The sequence below is a fragment of the Amphibalanus amphitrite genome, unplaced genomic scaffold, assembly GCF_019059575.1.
Source record: "Amphibalanus amphitrite isolate SeventyFive unplaced genomic scaffold, NRLGWU_Aamphi_draft 000444F_arrow, whole genome shotgun sequence".
NCBI classification, from domain to species: Eukaryota; Metazoa; Arthropoda; class Thecostraca; order Balanomorpha; family Balanidae; genus Amphibalanus; species Amphibalanus amphitrite.
In genome coordinates, this window is record NW_024881938.1 from 442,164 (window position 1) to 461,910 (window position 19,747).

General features: G+C 45.2%; 1 protein-coding gene and 4 non-coding genes across 5 annotated transcripts in view; 3 read left to right on the forward strand and 2 right to left on the reverse strand.

Moving 5' to 3' along the window:
• LOC122391556 (afadin-like) overlaps window positions 1-19,747 on the reverse strand; it is a 92,164-nt gene that overhangs the window by 43,989 nt on the left and 28,428 nt on the right. The window lies entirely within an intron of this gene.
• On the forward strand, window positions 263-333 carry Trnag-gcc. The gene has a single exon. It is a non-coding gene; the product is annotated as a tRNA-Gly (tRNA).
• Window positions 986-1,056, forward strand: Trnag-gcc. Its single transcript has one exon. It is a non-coding gene; the product is annotated as a tRNA-Gly (tRNA).
• Window positions 4,822-4,892, reverse strand: Trnag-gcc. Its single transcript has one exon. It is a non-coding gene; the product is annotated as a tRNA-Gly (tRNA).
• Window positions 5,664-5,734, forward strand: Trnag-gcc. Its single transcript has one exon. It is a non-coding gene; the product is annotated as a tRNA-Gly (tRNA).

Genomic DNA, 19,747 nt, shown 5'->3' on the forward strand with positions numbered 1-19,747 from the left:
GGGAATGTGGGTAGGTAAGTAAAGGGTAATCTTTTTTTCTCGGCTCTTATTTCAAAATGACTGATGCAGTTGCGCTCGAAACACCTTTGAGCCCAATTCCTTTAGCTAAACGATTTCGAAAGAGCTCAATTTTGCATGTCGGTAGGTATGTGTAAAACTGGCCTTGCAGCTCCACCGGTCATGAGTGACGTAAGAAGGCGAGTCGTGACACAGTCTCTCCGCCCCATGCGGCGCAAAACAGACACACACACACAATCCTGTCGCATCGGTGGTTCAGTGGTAGAATGCTCGCCTGCCACGCGGGCGGCCCGGGTTCGATTCCCGGCCGATGCATTTTCAATTGGTTCCTTTCTTTTTCGGAATGAAGCAAACGGTCATTTCAATCGTATCTCAAATTATTTGTTTGGGGGAAGACATACACGTTCAAACAAATTAATAAGCAAGCTCAGTGGATCCCAAACAAAAACTGTGGTTCTATTTACGACTGCAAAGGATCTGCCGGTACACTGAAAATGTTGAATTAAACCCCACCGGACCTATTGGTTTTCTACGTACGCCCCGGCGCCTAAGGGGGCGCCCCGCGGCGTAACACCCCCCCCCCCCCACACACACACACACACGCTGTTCGCCCCTAACTGAGCTAGAGCCTCGTGGAAAAAGAAACGAGCGGAAGCGCAGTTACGAGACGCAGTGATGGATACTAGATTTTAAGGTTTCAGGTCAACCGGTGACCTCTGAGGTCAGGTCAAGCGCGCTAAGGTATGGTTGCGTCTTTTTAGTAAATAACTTCGCCAAAAATGGTCGCACAACCGTCAACTGATTCCGCAGACGATTTCAGTAGCGCTGAAACTGGATTATGTAGGTACTCGTACGTCGGAACATGCAAAAAGTGGCCTTAAGGATGCACTACCCATGACGTTAGAAGGCAAGTCGTGACACCTCAACCCTTTGCGCCGCAAAACAGACACACGAGCAATCAATTACAGCATCGGTGGTTCAGTGGTAGAATGCTCGCCTGCCACGCGGGCGGCCCGGGTTCGATTCCCGGCCGATGCATTTTGGATTGGACAATTTTCATTGATATTTTAGAAACACGTAAAACAAATGCAGCGGAGCTACCAGGTTTCCAGACTGCAAAGTATGGCAATTTCGACGAGATCTCGTCGGTGCGGGCTTGTTCGGCTGGTGCGGATTTTGGAGTGGTGCGGTGCGGATTTGGCCTGTGCGGTGCGGATTTGGCCTATGCTGTGCGGATTTGGCTTGGACCTTGCTGCGGTGCGGACTTCGCTTGGTCTTCTTACCCGGCCGGGTTCCCTGTCAGGTTCCCTGACTGCTCTTTAGAAAGCCCTACAAATGCGTGCCAGCCACGGTGACGCACGGTGACGGACCAAGGTTTTCAATTAACTCTACGAACTAACATTTGCGGCAGAACAAATCCATTCTCGCCTCGGGAATTATCGTGATGACGACGTCATTAGAACGAAGACTCGTTGCAGTGGTGACTGGTGATTTGTGTGCTATACGAGGGGGTATCGAAAAGTTCTGATCATCACCATGAATTAGATGTGATAGAAATCTGATTTTTTTACATGATGTTCATTACTCCTTTACAAGTTACCACACACGACCGCAAACTTATTGCATCGTTTCTTGAGCTGCCTCAGGCGGTCATTGTAGGACCTTCGCACTGTCCCGTAAATCACTGCTCCACCTCATCAATGACGTCATTTCTGTCCTTAAATCACCGGCCATAACGTGGATTCTTCATCTCCCGTAACAATCAAGAGTCACTTAATACCCGGTCAGGTGAATTTCTTAGATGCGGTAGGATTAAATGTCCACATCATGTTGTTTCTTCAATCGCAGCTCAGGACGAATGGGCGGGAGCGCTGTCGGTACGGATAAAACATCTTTCTTGGGCTTTTTTTGCGGCGATTCTGCTTGAGGCCGCCTCGCAATTTCTTCAAAAGTGTGCAGTAGTGCTTGCTTATCATTATCCGACCATCATCAAGATAGTCGGTAATGACTATCCTACGCCAGATCCAGAACACTGATAGCAATGACCTTCCATATCGGCTTCTGCATCTTCGCCTTTTAAGAAGGACAGATGTGCCGTGCATTAACTTCTTGATCATCTTTTTATCTCTGGATCATACACATAGACCCAGCATTCGTCGCAAGTCATCAAATGATCGAAGGTGTCTTCAATTTCCTAAAAAAGGCCTAGTTTTCGATTCGAAAGGCCAAGACGCATTTTTCTCTTGAACAAAGTAGACACACGAACTTCTAAGCGGGCTGACTCCTTTATCGTCTGTAGTTCTTCGCTGATAATATTTTCAGGCACTGCCAGCATTGAGACCTTTCTGTTGCACAATCATCTGAAAGGTCACACGACGATCTGTAAGGATGAGGTCTTCCACTTCCTTCACAGTCACCACCTTGTCAGTCACTGGTAGTCACTCACTTCTTAATTCCCCTGCAATGGCCATGCAACCAAATTGAAAATTATTTCTTCATTTTCGGTAAGTGCATGAGATGGCCTTTCCTCGCCATAAACTAGTTTCACGTTCTTGATGTTTTTTCTCAGTGTGATACCGTTTCAAATGCATTAGTTGGATGACGGTTCGGTCCTCAATGGGCCCAATACTCATCTTTTTTACTTCTTAGTCTCTCCTACATAAGATAAAACCACTTCTCAGGATTCTCTTTGCGGGAACATTGTTCTTAAGAACCAAATATAATACCAACCAAAAATCATCAAAATCGGTCTATATCTTCTATGTGATGATCAGAACTTTTCGATACCCCCTCGTATATGTCACATTTGCGAGCAGCTGGTTTGGATTCCCAATTAGCGCGCTACTTTGGAATGACATCATTGTTTTTACTCATACGAAAGTTTGTTGGGGCGATTTGATCAAGGCTCGTGACATTCACACGTGACTTTTAGCATGTAGAAGGCCCACAGAGGGGGAGAAGTTCCGAATGTCATGTGATCCAATATGCCCTCCGGCGCCCTATTTTCACCGGCGTCCGTCTATTTGCTCTATTTCAAACTTCCGGTACAAGTGCGCAGCGCGGTCCCGTGGTGAGCGTTGCTCAAGCCATAAGTGAAACTGGAAGTGGATGGGAAATAATTATAGTAGATGAATTAAGTCCCTTGCATTATAATTGCCTGTGGGTTCCCGTTTCGGTGCGGATTTTTTGGGCTCTCGGTCCGCTTTGGTGCGGATTTTCCGACTTAGTTTGAAGGGTTGGTGCGGATTTTGAACTTGGGCCGGTGCGCCTCGTCGACCTGCGTGCCATACTTTGCAGTCTGGCCAGGTTTACCAGGGAGCGTCAACTAAAAAAAACATGAGCGTTTATCTGACTGCAGAATCTATCGGTTCCGGCATTCAACATATTGGCATCCACCAGTCAAGTGCACAAACCTTGAGAAAATTTGAGATATGATCTCAGTGGACCTGGAAACTGCAAGTTTGGATCTATGATCTCATTGCAACTCGTATGCAAAATACAGGGTGTCCCAGAAGTCTTGAAGCTTTTTTATATTTGTCGTGTGACCTTACTATGCTACTGATTAAGGCAAATGACGCCTCAAACGAAAGAGAATGAACTGAAGTTTTGTATTTTCATGCCTAGAGCACCACTTAAGTCAGATGGCCCCCGTTGTGAGTCGCACAAGATTGAGCACGAGAGATCACGTTCTTCGCTGCCGCCAAGATCTCCCGGTTTGCGAAACACCGGTGTCGCCATGCCCGTTTCTGATCAGCTTCAGAGCCTTATTTCATGAAGCGAGCCAGGAAACAGAGTATTGGATCTCCGAGAAAACATTAGCAACATAATGATTTACTGATCAGAAAGAAAGTCTCCTGACATGTTTGCACGCATCCATTACGAAAATAAGGCTCAGCTGCTTGAGCGCGCTAAGCAACAGCCCGTTGTAATCCTTTGATTCGTCGGATTATTATGGTGCTTAAACAAATATCAACCCGTCGCAAATATATGTCGCTAATATTATGTCGCTCGCTTCAGCGAATAAGACTCTGAAGCTGACAAGAAACGGGCATGGCGACACCCGTGTTTCGCAAACCGGGAGATCTTGGCGGCAGCAAAAGACGTGATCTCTCGCGCTCGTTCTTGTGCGACTCACAACGGGGGCCACCTGACTAAAGTGGTGCTCTACGCATGAAAATACAAAATTTCAGTTCATTCTCTTTCGTTTGAGGCATGATTCGCCTTAATCGGTGACATAGCAAGGTCACACGACAAAAATAAAAAAGCTTCAAGACTTCTGGGACACCCTGTATATGCTGCACCTTTGATCACACTGGACCTCGCGCTACAGGAAGAACAACAATCAAAAACTGGTGTGGACTGTGGATCCAATAAGATGCGACCAGCGACCCATGCAAACATAATAACTTAATAAGGATCGATTACACACCAATTAGTGTCACATGTCTGCGAATTATGAACTTTGATCAGAGCAACCATTCATTCCAAATTTTAGCAAGGGAATGGGATGAATAATGATAATGATGACTGTCTGAGCAAAACTCACGTCCAAGATGGGTGATCACTGATCTCTTTAGAGCGAAGTTGCCGAAAGATCCAATATTATTATAAGGATCTAACCATGTTTTTGACGAGGAATTATCTTCAAATAAATTTTACCATGAATTTCATGGAGAGATCCACTCAGGGCATCGCTGTTGTGGGCTTTGAGGTGCATTTTCCATTCGTCAAATTGAAACCCTCAAATGAAGCAGCATTCATAACCTGAACAATAAACATGTGCAAAGCGCACCAATTCCAAAATGCATCGGCCGGGAATCGAACCCGGGCCGCCCGCGTGGCAGGCGAGCATTCTACCACTGAACCACCGATGCCACAATTACATGTATGTGTGTCTGTTTTGCGGCGGAAAGGGTTGAGCGACGTTGTCGCGAGTGCGACTTGCCTTCTTACGTCACGACCGGTGGAGGCGCAGTTAGGCCAGGCCAGTTTTTTTGTTTTGTTTTACAAACGCCAACAAAAACGTCTGGGCTAGGAACACTTGATCCTTGAAGGTGTATTTAGGGCCTTGCTTGAAGGCCCTAAATCTCGCCCACATTTAGTGCCGGCCCATGTGCTTGTCCTGTTCATTAACTATTGACTCATTTCATCGAATAAGGTATGCAGTCAAAACATCTCAGGCGAAAAAAAAAATGATCTGCCAGCTTTCAACAGACATTGGTTGGCCCGCTTGAATCTACATAGTGTTAGACGTGTGGGATCCGATAACCTAAATCTGATTCCCGGGTCTTCCCGGATCAAATCCAGAATTCCGGGATCCGATCACAGAGTCTCAATTTGGGATATACCTACCTAATGGGATCATCGACTGGATCCAATTCCAGCTCTTCCATTTTGTAGAGAGATCCGGCCATGACTTTGTCGAGGATCTACTTACCCACTACTGGGATCGCATATAGTACTGATTTTAACATGAAGCTGATTTTGTCTGTAATCTGTACCTATGTCTAAAAACTGGCCCAGCAGGCAGCAGCTACACCCATTGACCAGGTCAATGGCTACACCGGTCATGACGTTAGAAGGAGTCGTGACACAGTCACTCAGCCCCGTGCGCCGCAGAACAGACACACAGCCACACCTCGGCCGCATCGGTGGTTCAGTGGTAGAATGCTCGCCTGCCACGCGGGCGGCCCGGGTTCGATTCCCGGCCGATGCATTTTGGATCAGTTTGATTTGCGCAGTAATTGATTGATGAACGCTACCTCATGAGGACCATTTCATTGGAGGAATGACCTCAGTAGACGTCTCGTAAACTACATACTAAGAACTACAATCTCGTAGGATCTTACGCGAAACATGCTATAAATATGGTTAAGTCTTATCTGATCTGGCGATAAACCGAAGACAAGGACCAATTAGATTGAGCCGAGAGATTGGAGACTAAAACTAAGACTTAGAGTCCGGGCCCAGTCAGTGCGGCACCTCGAGCCTTTTCTCATTTCACTGGCTAACGTGTGCACAAGGAGGGACGACTTGATCGTTCCTTGCTCTATGACACACCATTTGTCGTTGTCTACTGGCCGTGATAGCGTTCGTGACAGAACTGCTTGCTGACTATCCATATATTTGGTAATCTGCGATATAGCTTGCGATCGGGGACGTAAGAAACGACTTTTTGAAGAAAAAACTGTTGATAACCCACAGAACGTCCGATAATGTTTTCACCACTGATGGGTTAGCTCAGTAGTGTTTGATCCGCCGATTCTTTGTGAGGTTATGATCATCATTGAAATAATCATTCTTAAGCACCGATCATTGACCGACAATAAAAGCTGTTGATAGCTGTGCAAATGGCGTAAGGGCTCCAAGCACTGAACAACCTACATGTTTACTCTCCTTTCCATGTCGAACAAGTTTCGTGATAAATAACACCGCACCCGTTTCGATCACCGATCGGTAGGGTCGAGCATCGACAGGCTTTTTCCCACCGTGAGCAGACTCAGACACACCGTCTGTGTTCCCAGTGTGACTGACAAAGTCCTGTCAGTGCCACTGCCGCTCGCCTGTTGTGCCGTCCTGTCCGCCGTGGAGCCTTTAATCAATGTCCCACCGTGCCGGCGCCCCTAATTGGCCTGCTGCGTTATCAGAGGAGAGCGACGCCTACCTAGCCGTCGAGCGGACACACTGTATGTAAGCTACGCCATCAGCCGAGCAGCGGAGCAGCGGCTAGCAGGTAGTGTAGATGCGATGAAGTACGGCCCTCCAGCAAAAGAGTGGTTGGTTAGCCTATGTGTTTTTGGTGTAATAACTTTGAATGACAGAGACACACCTGTAATATGACTCAATAGAAATGAGAAGAGGGTTCGTGCGCACACATCGGCAATGGTTTTCAACAGCCATTAGACGTATTCATCAATGGAGATCGCTTATTGTGATGTTGGCAACCAACCACTAAATACCTGGAGGGCCGTACATATTGCGGTCCTTACCAACAGGATATCCCAAAGATAAATAATGACGAAATCTTCCCTCAACTTGCCTGCTGAAATATCCAATGAAGGTATTGTCGAAACCACAAATTGGGGCGTAATGTGTTCGCTGCTGGTTATCTACCGGCAGTAAAAAGTGCACAAGAGAGCAACATGTTAATCGAATCACCAAATCATGCATTCACCGTTCCGCCTCCCGGCAACGTTCATGACTTCATTTGAATGGAGTTGGCGAGAAAGCGTTACTTTCAGGACAGATCCAGAGATGGACGTGTCGCCGTCATGGACGGGCAGCTCATCTCACAGGAAATGGACGTGCTCTCATCAGAACTGCGACACAGCAGGAGGGCTCGCTCCGATGAGAAGTGCCGACCTCGTTAGCGCTGGGGACACGGCCATCGAGCGTATGAGGTATTGATCAGCCTCCGCCGGGCTCACCGGGCACAAGAAGCCTGCGCGGACGATACAGCAGCAAACAATCCAAATTGCTGCCGATAACGAATGTATCTGAAGCCCAACAATCGCAACCTTTAAGGCGTGGTGACAATTTAACTTTTTAAACCCGAAACTATTGCAGACAAGTGACAACTGGGGCATTCCACGATAGATCGTACCAGGCCCGTCACCCTCATCTCTCAGATTTTAATGAAAATCGGTCCTAGGGGTAATCATAGGCCCCAAAGACGACTGGCAAAATATCAGACTTCTCAGATCAAAACTTTTGGAGTTATATTGCATTACATTTTTTTAACTTCGGTTTGTAACGGTGAGTTTGATGGCCTATAACTCAAGAACGGGTTATGCAACCAACAAACGGGAAACAACACTAAGCTTGCGATGAACCAAAAATTGATATTACTTTTTAAAAATTCTAAAGAAAAATTTTGATTGTTGAACAAAAACCTTAATCTTTTTTCATTTGCCTCTAATGACTTTTGGGACCAAAATTTTTCACATTTTTATTTTTTTCAAAATAAATTTCATGTCATTGCAAATCGACATGCAAAAAATTAGAAAGGTGTTCTTTCTATAAGATCCTCATTTTCCCGCAAACAAAATGGGTTTCGGAGGGGTTGATACGACCCCAGCACGCCGTTTTGCTTCTAATAGAGGTAGAGCCTCGCGGAAAAAACGAGCGTGTGTGCCGTTACAAGTCGCAGCGATTTGTACCCAATTTTAAGGTCTCAGGTTAACCGGTAGCGTCTGAGGTCAGGTCAAGTGACTGAAGTTACGGGTTCGGTTTTTAGTAAATAACTTCGCAAAAAATGGCCGCAGAGCCGCGATTTTGGCATCATTGTGTTCGCCTAGCTCAGGTGCGTCGAATGGTATACTTTTTGTTAGGGTGAGGTCAACTTAAGTAGTTGACCTCGGGTCAAGGTCAGGTCAGAGCCCCTCAGGTCACGAAGCTGGGCAAAGGGTATCATATGGCATATCACTCGATTCGGAAGGTCTTCCCGAGTCCATTGGTGGCTTTCCCGACTCTCTAGCTCAATTTGATCGGGAGTTATTGACGAAAAACTCGTACGACCCTAGTGACGTCATAAATGACGTCACGCAAGGTTAACAATGCAAAAGTGAAGCATTAGACTTTGCAAGGAGTGCATGAAATCACGATACCATGTACGTGAGATAGTTTTAGATCATTATCGGCGCCAAAATAACAGATTTTATATTTCCCCATTGACTTATAACAGTGATGTCACGTGACTCATGTGACCTTCAAAAATTCCCAGATATATAAGTTGTGATACCTCTGGAGGACACCATGTATGCGTCCTGTAACTTTTATCTCGGACAGCTATGGTCATTGGCGTCCAAAACAATGTCAGAACCAAACAGCCTTTTTCACTCTCGCACTTATAGGAAAGAGGGTTGGATGAACCCTCTTTTCATTTTTTTCAGATGACTAAGACTTCAATTGAAATTTCAGTAACCCGTGATGTCACTAGGCAGCTTTACCACGCCATTTGTAAGCTCCCCTCCCAAAATCACTATTCGAAACCGTTATCGTGACGTAAAATAAATACATTTATAGAAAGAACACCTTCCTAATTTTTTGCACACTTCTTAACAATGAGCTCAATATTTTTTTAAAGAAATAAAAATTCAAAAAAATTTGGTCCCAAAGTCAAAAAAATACAAGTGAAAGAAAACTCGATATGTCATATATCAAAAATAGCGTATTTTTTGAAATTTCAAAGATACATATTAATCTGTTTCATTGCAAGTTCAATGTTATCTAACATTTGGCATTTGAATAATCCGTCTTAGAGTTACAGCCCGCCAAACTTAGCGCTGCAAAGCAAGATCCAAAAATGTTATACGCCATAACTCAAAAAATACGAGGGGGTATCGAAAAGTTCTGATCATCACCACGAATGAGATGTGATAGAAATTCGAGTTTTTTACATGATGTTCATTACTCCTTTACAAGTCACCACACACGACCGCAAACTTATTGCATCGTTTCTTGAGCTGCCTCAGGCGGTCATTGTAGGACCTTCGCACTGTCCCGTAAATTACTGCTCCATCTCATCAATGACGTCATTTTTGTCCTTAACCCGCGCACCGACGGGGGTCTGCGCCAACTTAGTACCGACGGGGGGGGGGGGGGGGCGGATGACCGCCCCCCCCCCTGAGATCTCGAGAACGAAGCAAGATAGCGACAAGCGGTAAACGGCATCGGATACGCACGGACAAGGTCTACAATTTTTACTAAGGTCATTTTCAGGTCAGGTCAAAGATGACGTCACAGGGGTCGAAAAAGTCAAAATGGCGGCGCTAGATATGGAGAGGGTTTTTCTCGAATAACTTTCAAAGTAGTCAAGATAGGAACAAACTAAGGGCATCATCGTGATCCTCTCGTCAATCCGCATCGAATGATATATATGTTGACCTCGAAAGGTCAAGGTCAAAGGTTGACCTCAGGTCACGTGACCTCGAGGTCATCATGTATATCATTCGATGCGTCTTGACGAGCTGAACACAATGAGACCATCCGCGCGGCTGTATCTTGTTCCTGTAAGGAGTTATTGGCAAAAAACCTTTGGTGACCTTTGATGACGTCACATGACCTTACAGCTGCCCAACAGCAAAACAGACCTCAAGGTAGTGAAGGTTGATCGTATGTGAAGTCATGTATGGTATATGGGGCCATTCCGACCCGTTTTAGTGGTAAAAACAGGGAGTTGATTTTTCCCCCATTGACTTATAATGGGGAGGTCGCGAAATTGACCTGACCTTAGGTCACCGACATCAAAATTCCGAGATATACAAATTGTAGCTACTAATGACCTAATAACATCCTGCGACTTTCAAAGGCCTCCGACATCTACTGTAGCTCTGGCACGGTGACAAAGTTGCAAAAAAGTGACTTGAGGTTGGGTCATTCAAAGTGACCTGGTGACCTGACCTTAAAAGTTAGGAGGTTCAAACTTGCACACCATGTGTAAAATTGATGAGAGAATAGTCATACCAAATTTCTTTCCCGCTATCCGCGAAAAACCTCAGGGGGGCGGATATCCGCCCCCCCCCCGTCGGTGCGCGGGTTAAATCACCGGCCATATTGTGGATTCTTCATCCCCCGTAGCAATCGAGAGTCAGTTAATACCCGGTCAGGTGAATTTCTTAGATGCGGTAGGATTTAATGTCCACATCATGTTCTTTCTTCAATCGCAGCTCAGGACGAATGGGCGGGAGCGCTGTCGGTGCGGATAAAACATCTTTCTTGGGCTTTTTTGCGGCGATTCTGCTTGAGGCCATCTCGCAACTTTTTCAAAAGTGTGCAGTGGTGCTTGCTTATCATTATCCGACCATCATCAAGACAGTCGGTAATGACTATCCTACGCCAGATCCAGAACACTGATAGCATTGACCTTCCATATCGGCTTCTGCATCTTCGCCTTTTAAGAAGGACAGATGTGCCGTGCTTAAACTTCTTGATCATCTTTTTGTCTCTGGATCATGCACATAGACCCAGCATTCGTCACAAATCATCAAATTATCGAAGATGTCTTCAATTTCCTAAAAAAGGCCTAGTTTTGATTTCCAAGGGCCAAGACGCATTTTTCTCTTGAACAAAGTAGACACACGAACTTCTAAGCGGGCTGACTCCTTTATCGTCTGTAGTTCTTCGCTGATAATATTTTTAGGCACTGCCAGCATTGAGACCTTTCTGTTGCACAATCATCTGAAAGGTCACACGACAATCTGTAAGGATGAGGTCCTCCACTTCCTTCACAGTCACCACCTTGTCAGTCACTGGTAGCCACTCACTTCTTGACTGCCCTGCAAGGGCCATGCAACCAAGTTGAAAATTATTTCTTCATTTTCGGTAAGTGCATGAGATGGGCTTTCCTCGCCATAAACTGATTTCACGTTCTTGATGTATTTTCCCAGTGTAATACCGTTTCAAATGCATTAGCTGGATGACGGTTCGGTCCTCAATGGGCCCAATACCCATCTTTTTTACTTCTAAGTCTCTCCTACATAAGATAAAACCACTTCTCAGGATGCTCTTTGCGGGAACATTGTTCTTAAGAACCAAATATAATACCAACCAAAAATCATCAAATTCGGTCTACATCTTCTATGTGATGATCAGAACTTTCCGATACCCCCTCGTACTTATCTGATTAGCCTGAAATTGTTACAGGTAGATTCAGAGCCCCTGATTACCCCTGAGACCAATTTTCGTCAAAATCCGAGAGATGAGGATGTCAAATTGGAAAAAAGTGGTACGATCTATCGTGGAATGCCCCAACTTCCAGCGAACTCTGAACTTCGGACGCTGTCCCAGCCAACCCGCCTAGGTCGGGTCACCAAGCGTCGTGTCGCACGCCGCACTGCGCCGAGACCGACCTGATAATCACAGCGAGCGATTAGCGCCAGCCGCCCCTCGGGGCCGCCCAGACGGAGCTGTTGCCGGGCCCGGGCCCAGGCCCAGCGGTGGAGCCCGGCGGGCGGGCGGCACACGACAGACGGCCATTGACGGCAAACTGGAAACTGCCGCCACCGCGAGACGATGAGCTTCGAGATTAACAATTACACGGAATTCCAAACGAAATGCAGCGGTCCAGCCATACAAATTAATTAATAAGGAAGGATAGTATAAATAAAAAATATTAAGTTTCCGTCCGACGTAAACTGGAATCTGAGCCTCGTTTCATAAAGCTATTCCGTAACTTACGCCGGTTTTTGGGCTTGTATTGCAAGCGCATGTGAAGCGATAAATTTATTTCCCCTTCTCCCTTCTGTTCTTGCTTGCAAGATAAATAAATTCAACGATTCAAACCACCGTGATCGCTTCACATGCACTTGCAATAAAAGACCAAAAACCGGCGTAAGTTACGGACTCGTTTTATGAAACGAGGCCCTGGTCCCTGGATATGCCATTAAAAACTAGCCGATGACAATGCAGTCCATTACCAAGCCTTGGAGCATATATCGCTGCCAGACTGCCGAAGAGTAATTTCCAAGCCGGAGGGCGTAAAAGAGATGGACTGAAAAGGATTTGAGAGCTACTTGAAAACCCTCTTCAGCCATTGGGGATACATCCGCGTCGTAAAACGTGGTCGTAGACAAAAAAAAAAACTATGATGAATGCATGTTCTCACGCATTGCTTTGTAAGCATCAGAACATGCAGACTGACGAAGAAGTGCAACACATAGGGTAAACACTACTGAACTAATGTCTGTTGATTGACCGTTTAGCCACTGACTTAGGCATCCATAGTCCATACATCTTGATAAGGGAAGTATCCCTGCGTGTGGGAAATATTGCGTTCCAGAACTCAATTATATTTCGTTGCTAGGTGGACGGTGAAAGCTTCTGGATATCGCTTCAAGCTCAAGCTAATAAACTGCTATATAATTCCATTCATCTTCCTCATTTATTACTTCGTCTTTTATGACGAGTGATGCAGGACTGGAGCCGATGTCTGGAGTTCCGGACCGCAGCAGTGGCAGGCAGACTGCGCCGGAATACAGGAGTGCCCTCCGGGACAGTCTACCATTACAGGTACACCGGATAGAACGGCGCGCGGGCGGCTCGGCCGCCCCAGCTCTCAGATCTTTTTACATGTTCTTATTGTCATAATTCTTATTCCTTTTTATATTCTTATAGTCATAACGCGCCGAATCTGCAGCATTGTGCTGCCGATGCGACACAACAATCGATATCAACAGAAAAAGTGCTCAGCTTGACAGAATGGAAAACATCGAGAGCATTTTCTCAGAACGGAAAACTTACGACAAAGGTTCTGAGGAAAGGGAAGTCCTTAAATTCCCAACGGAGGCAACATAATAAAAAGAAAATCATGTTAAGTTGCAGTGGATCACATAGACATGACCGACATGGACTACATACTTAGCTACGAGTGCACGAATTGAAACCGTACGAATCCTCTACTTGTTTTGCATACCCATTTACGAATGTTCATTACGGGTCAATCAAGACTACTGGTCGGAGTCCTCAACAATACTTCAACTTGGTTGACAAATGATACACCGAACGGCTTCTGCAGTCTTTCATGATCCGTAAGATTATGCTATCGGTCACTCTAGGAAAGACACTTTGGCGCCAATATACAAAGGTGTAACCCGTGGGATTATCTGCAGCGTGAGAGTGACCTGTGAGAGTCAAAGCTAGTCGGGGTGTCGTTAGTGTTAGACGCATCATATAGCCCGAGTGCCGGGGCCGGTCAACCTGCTGGGATGGCCAGGGCCAAGGAAACCAGCAGCGACTGGCACACTATTTCATAAGTCCGAAGAAACCAGCAGCGACTGATACTACGCCATTTCATAAGTGCAACATTCATAAATGCAAGCAAATCAACAGTGGCTCCAACTGGTTTTGGCCTGTGACTTTAGAATTTAACATTATCTTCTGACACCGTTTGGTAGCGTTGTGACTATGAAAACACCTAATCCTGCAAGGGCAGCTTCGAACCTTCCATTATATCAACCAACATTCTGAATATCATTCAGCTCAGTTATCGATGTTCGTGAGATCAATAAAGTACAATCAAGGATTATATATGATTCAGGCACGAGTAGATGTGGGAAGTAAGTGGGATAAGGGACCGCAGGGAATCATCAGCCATATCTCGCGCAGAAAGGTAATGGCCCGTAATATGACGAAAAGACATTACTGCGGGATACGATATCCTCAGCAGAGACAGAAAACATGCCATTATATGTATGATGAGACAGAATGCTACATTATTCTGCTCTTGATCGACAAGGGAAAAGGACAGGGTAACATTGAAGCTAGTCAACAACAGCAGAGACAGATCGAAACTTTGTCTCATTCCCTTGCCCATGAACTATGATCATCATACATAAGATTATCGACAGCCTGTAATACCTTGGGTTGTAACAAAAAAAAAAACAGACAAAAATAATCAGGGATTAATCAAATAAACTGACGACAACGTGAATGCATTTAATGTATGTAAGTGTGCTGTGTCTGAATACATGCAATTGGGTAAATTTCAGCTGATAAACGTAATTCTAGCCAGACATAATGCAGGCAAGTTTAGTGCACTGCTTAGTAAGGAAAGTTGACAGAGCGGCGTGGACCAGCCCCCGTTCACGAGCTTCAGAATTCCTTTACCGTGACGTCATCACGGCGCATGAATTTTCCTTCAACCATAGAAATGCATACAAAGCATGGTGTGTTTCAGGCGGGCTAAGGAGAAATCTAAGGCCTACATGTGTTCAAAAGACGTACCACTAAGCCAATGGATTCGTCTCATTACGATAAATGGAGTTGAAATCGAAAAAATCGGCCTATATTTGACTAAAATAGGCCTATCAAATGGTCCTTGCAACTCATAATGAACGATTTCCTCTGCGTTAAAAAAATTGTTTCTTGTGATTTTTATCAGCTACAGGGGAAATCCTTCATAATTGCTACCAGATTACTACCATATTCCCTCGCATTTCTGTTGCGCATTGCCTCACAAATCAGAGTTTTGTGAAGTTTATATTAATTTAATTGTCATATTTCGACTTATTTTGGCGATTTTCAATTATTTCAACGCAGCATGGATCAGATAGCTCTCATAGTTTGTTGAAGAATGTGGCTTTTGCTTGGTTATTTTCGAGTTATCTGTGATTTGGTGCGCCGTGATCGTAGCATTATACAAATTACCTATATCAACTTTAAAAATTGAATCAACTTTTGAAGTGAAGTTCACATGAAAAATCAAAAGTTCAAGCATAATAATTGTTTAAACATAATGATGCAACATGTGTCTCCCAGATGGAACTTATATTTCAATTAAAAACTGAAAATGGAAAACAGAAGATGGATCTGCGGAGTTACTGAGATCACAAGGTGCTCTTTATTGTTGGTAATTGAAGATGTTGAGAGAACTTGTGAATCTGCATACCAGTCCTGACTTGCTTGATTGTTTAAAACTATTTTAATTCTCAATTGTGTAATGTGTAGTGACTGTGCACACTGCGCAGCACATGTGCGCAGAAATGTGCAGGTGGCTGGTAGGTGGGTTAAACTTCGGAGATGCGAATTTGGATGTCAGTTATAAAATTAATGGTTATGCCTTGTAGAGTAAGCTCTGCTGTTTTTTTGTAATTGTCTTTTTTATAATTGTAACCTACAATGCTGTTAGTTTCATTTTTATTTAAATGCTCGACCAGAATTTGCACTTGTTCATGCATGAATGGCTAAGTTTGGGGTGTTTATTCAACCCCGACTGCTCAAGTTTTTCAAAGGCACATGACACAGCACGGCTAGATCAGCTGGTACCTACCTGTTGACTATTTTTGTTTTTGGTGGTGATGTGTTTGCTGTTTGTTGTCTTTTGCAAGGTGGTCAATGAAATAAAATAATGCATTATTTTGGAATGTTTCCTTGACAGAAGCCAGGAGCCGGATTGATGTGTGCTGGTAAATGAGATGGTTCAAAAGCATTATCTGATGTTTTTCAATGTGCATAAGCCATAACATCCCTTTCATACGCTGAAGTTTTAATAGCTTCTCAGTCTCTGTCATTTTCCTGAAATATTGGTGTACAGTAGTACCTTCTCAGAGTGAGAGGTACCTGCCTTCTGCTGGATGAATATTTAATTGGTTGGACGAAATGGACAGGTAGCCTTCATTAATGTGAAATCTTATTTCTATAAAACTTTGAAAATGAAGTTCTAATTATTCATATGTGCATACATTTTTGATGACTAAGAAAGTTTTCCACAAGAGTAGAAAATGTGGGAAAGTCTATCAAATAACACATTCTGAAGGCTCAATGCTGACAGAGTGCTGCCTCAAAGACTAACTGACTTGCTGGGTTACGAATATTTCTTTATTGTAATTTTCAAATGTAATGTACAATACATTGCAGTGAAATAACAAAATAGTGCAGTAAAATAGTATTGGCGACGATCAAACAACACGTGCGCCATTGATGTCTGCAAAAATTGCTACCAGATTGCTACCAAATCCGTGACGTCACCACGGCGCCTTTATTTCCCTAGTGAACCAACCTGAGTAGTAAAGTAATCTTGGCGTGGACCACCTTTCACCCATGGCCTCGCACGATAGTCGTGTCACATAGCCGGTTAACCCGCGCCCTGCTGGGGGGGGTGTTTGAACACCCCCCTTGTGGTTTTTCGCGAATATCTCAAAAACGGCGGCGCGGAGCGCCGCCGTTTTTGGTACACCTTATCATACATCAATTCTACACATGTTGTGAAAATTTCAGACCAAGGTCATTCAAGGTCAGGTCACCAGGTCACTTGAAGTGACCTCACCTCATAAAAACTTTCAATGTCTGTCATAGCTACACCGAGTGACCGATCGCTTTGAAACTTTCAGCGATTGCTAAGAGCAATAGCATGTACAAAATGTATATCTCAGAATTTTGATATCGATGACCTAAGGTCAGGTCAATTTTGCGACCTCCCCATTATAAGTCAATGGGAGAAAATTGAAATGCGCCTCTTTTGGATGAAAGACATTATAAACACTCCCAAACACCGAATTACAAGTGGTTTAGACACACTGAACTTGAAAATGGTGTCCGTGACCCTTGTTTATGCCCTGAGGTCATCTTAGGTCACGAATGGTATCTAACAGTTTTTCGCAAATAACTTTTGATAGAGGCATGCTAGAGCGATGAAAACTCCTTAGATGTGTTCAGCTCGACGATACGGATCGACTGATATGCAACATGACCCTTTCCGGTCAGGTCATGATCTTGACCTGAGGTCAAATTTTCAAGTTGACCTTTCAAGGTCAATTTATAGTTCATTCGATGCGTCTTGACGAGAGGAACACGATGCCGGTAAAAGTAAGCTCGTACAAGGCTTGAGTCAAAAGTTATTGCAGAAAAACTGTTTTCGAAAAAATCGGTTATTTTTGCAGTTTTTGCCCCCTGCAGGCAAAACCGTTGACGTTAGGTCAAATCTGAGAGAATTACTCAGAAAGGGCGTTAATAGGGCTATCGAATGCGCTTTTCCGCGGCGCTGTAGCTCTATTGGTTCCCGAGTTATGCGTTGGCTTCTTGGAAATTTTCGACATTCGACCTGGAAATCGGCGAAATTTTGCCTTCAATGACCTCTGGTGACCTGACCTTTGACCTGACCAAAAAATTGACCGAAGTGATTTCGTCATTATTTTTTACGCTCTTTCGAACGCCGCCTTCCGCGTATCGCTACGTGGCCCAGGAGCCGAGTTACAAGGGGGGGTGTTCAAACACCCCCCCCCCAGCAGGGCGTGGAAATCCAGGACCCCCAGCAGGGCGCGGGTTAACCCGCGCCCCGTAGGGCTACCAGCGGACCCTACCACCCGTAGGGGAGGGGGGGGGCGTTTCGGCCCCCCCCCTAAGATCTCGGAAAGTTACCGGCCGATTTTCAAAATTCAAACGGCGTTCGATAGCCCCACCCGGGAACTACCTTGTGACCAAATTTCATTGACCTAGGTCAAACCGATGACGTCACAGGTCAGGTCAAAGGTCAGATTTTCACCGTTCACAGGCAATTCAAGAAATGTGCTGTGAAAGCGAGTAAATTGGTAATTTATTGAAAACCATCGATGGTACATTGTTCGTCAAACACATACTTTGCTATCTGAGGTCACTGATACCAGGTCAGGTCACAGCGAGGTCAGGTCACCGGGGGTCACAATATGAATGTGTCGTGTGATACATGTTTTATGGTCCATTTTACATGACAAATGCGATTATGTGGGTTAGGCAGCCTTTGGGGCCAGCCTAGGTCACGTTGTTGTTAAGGTCAGGTCAAGGTCAGGTCAAATTAGGTCAAATTTAAAAGTTGATATTTTTGCATAAAATGGGTATCGATTCGATGCAGCTCGTCACGGGGAGTCTAATGGTGGTCTTCGTTTTGCTCTACGAGTTCTGGAATTGCCAAAAATTGAGTTTGAAAATTTGACGTCATCATTTTTGAACAGTTTTTTCGCTATAACTTGGCCAAAAAACGAGGTATCGATCTGAAATTTGGTATGTAGATAGAAGACGGTAGGCACTATCACATATATTCCGTTTTTTTCGAAACTCAAAAAACTTTTTGGATTTTTTGGCGAAGATATCCAAAAAAATGCTTTTTTGATTTTTGGGGGTCAAAACTCAAAAATTTCAAAAATTCGAGATAGCAGTTTTGTAGCCCTGTCAATTCTACACCTTTTATACCTTGATCATTTTTCTGTATCTTCAAAGCTGTAGTCCTGACAGGTCTTCTCGCGAAGGTCTTTTTTCGGTCGAAAATGACAGAACATGACGTCACTTTGACGTCATTTGTGGCCAACCTATCATAGCCTCTGGAAAAATTTTTGGTCACAATGTGTAAAATTGATGCCCGGAGGGGTCCTGAAAGTTTGGTGGCGATATCTCCAGCCGTTTAGGAGATATCGACCGAAAAGGACAGGGGGGCCGTTTCGGCCCCCCCCCCCTACGGGGCGCGGGTTAAGGACGGGGTTAGCTGCGGACCGACAGGCCGGCTCGGTCCACGGCAACAGGTGTGAGTCGGTCGCAGTCGACACCACTGGCCGTATGGGTCTACCAACGAGACGACAGCCCACTACACAATACACAATACACACAGACTAGAGGAAAGGTAACGACAGAAACCTACAGCAAAGCAAACGAGTATACAGAAAATTAGACAAAAAAAAAAAAAAACGAGCAAAGCGCCATCCAATAACCGAAATACCCTCTACAGCACAACCCAATTTCAAATATCAAACTGGAGGGTAAACAACAAAATTGCAAATAAAACCAACAAAATTGCAAATAAAACCAAACCAAACCTAAATATCACTCGGGGTGGGACGCCACCCTCCCATATCACTTACTTGACATTGTTAACGTTAGTGCCGAGCCTACGTAAGCTAGTGAGACAACAGAGAGAGCCGAGCGCTCAGCCGTCGGCCCACTCACCGAAGACCATCGTGGCGCCCCGCCACCCCCCGGAGGCCCTCTAGACCGGCAAGAGCGCGCGCCCCGCGTCGGCCACCAGCACGCGCCGCGCGCGCCGACTGAGCCGTCGCTGCCGTCGTCGCCGCCGACGCGGGTGCGCAGCCGGCACCGAGAGTGTGCCGGGACGGCGGCGGCGGCGGCTCTGTGTCGACCAATCAATCGATGGGCAAAGTCGCGGAGCAACAACAGTCGATAACAACGCACCCGCTGACCCTGACATGCCCAAAGTGACCGCTCCCGACGATCCTGTCAATCGTGGAGCTGGCACGACGAGAGAAAAAGG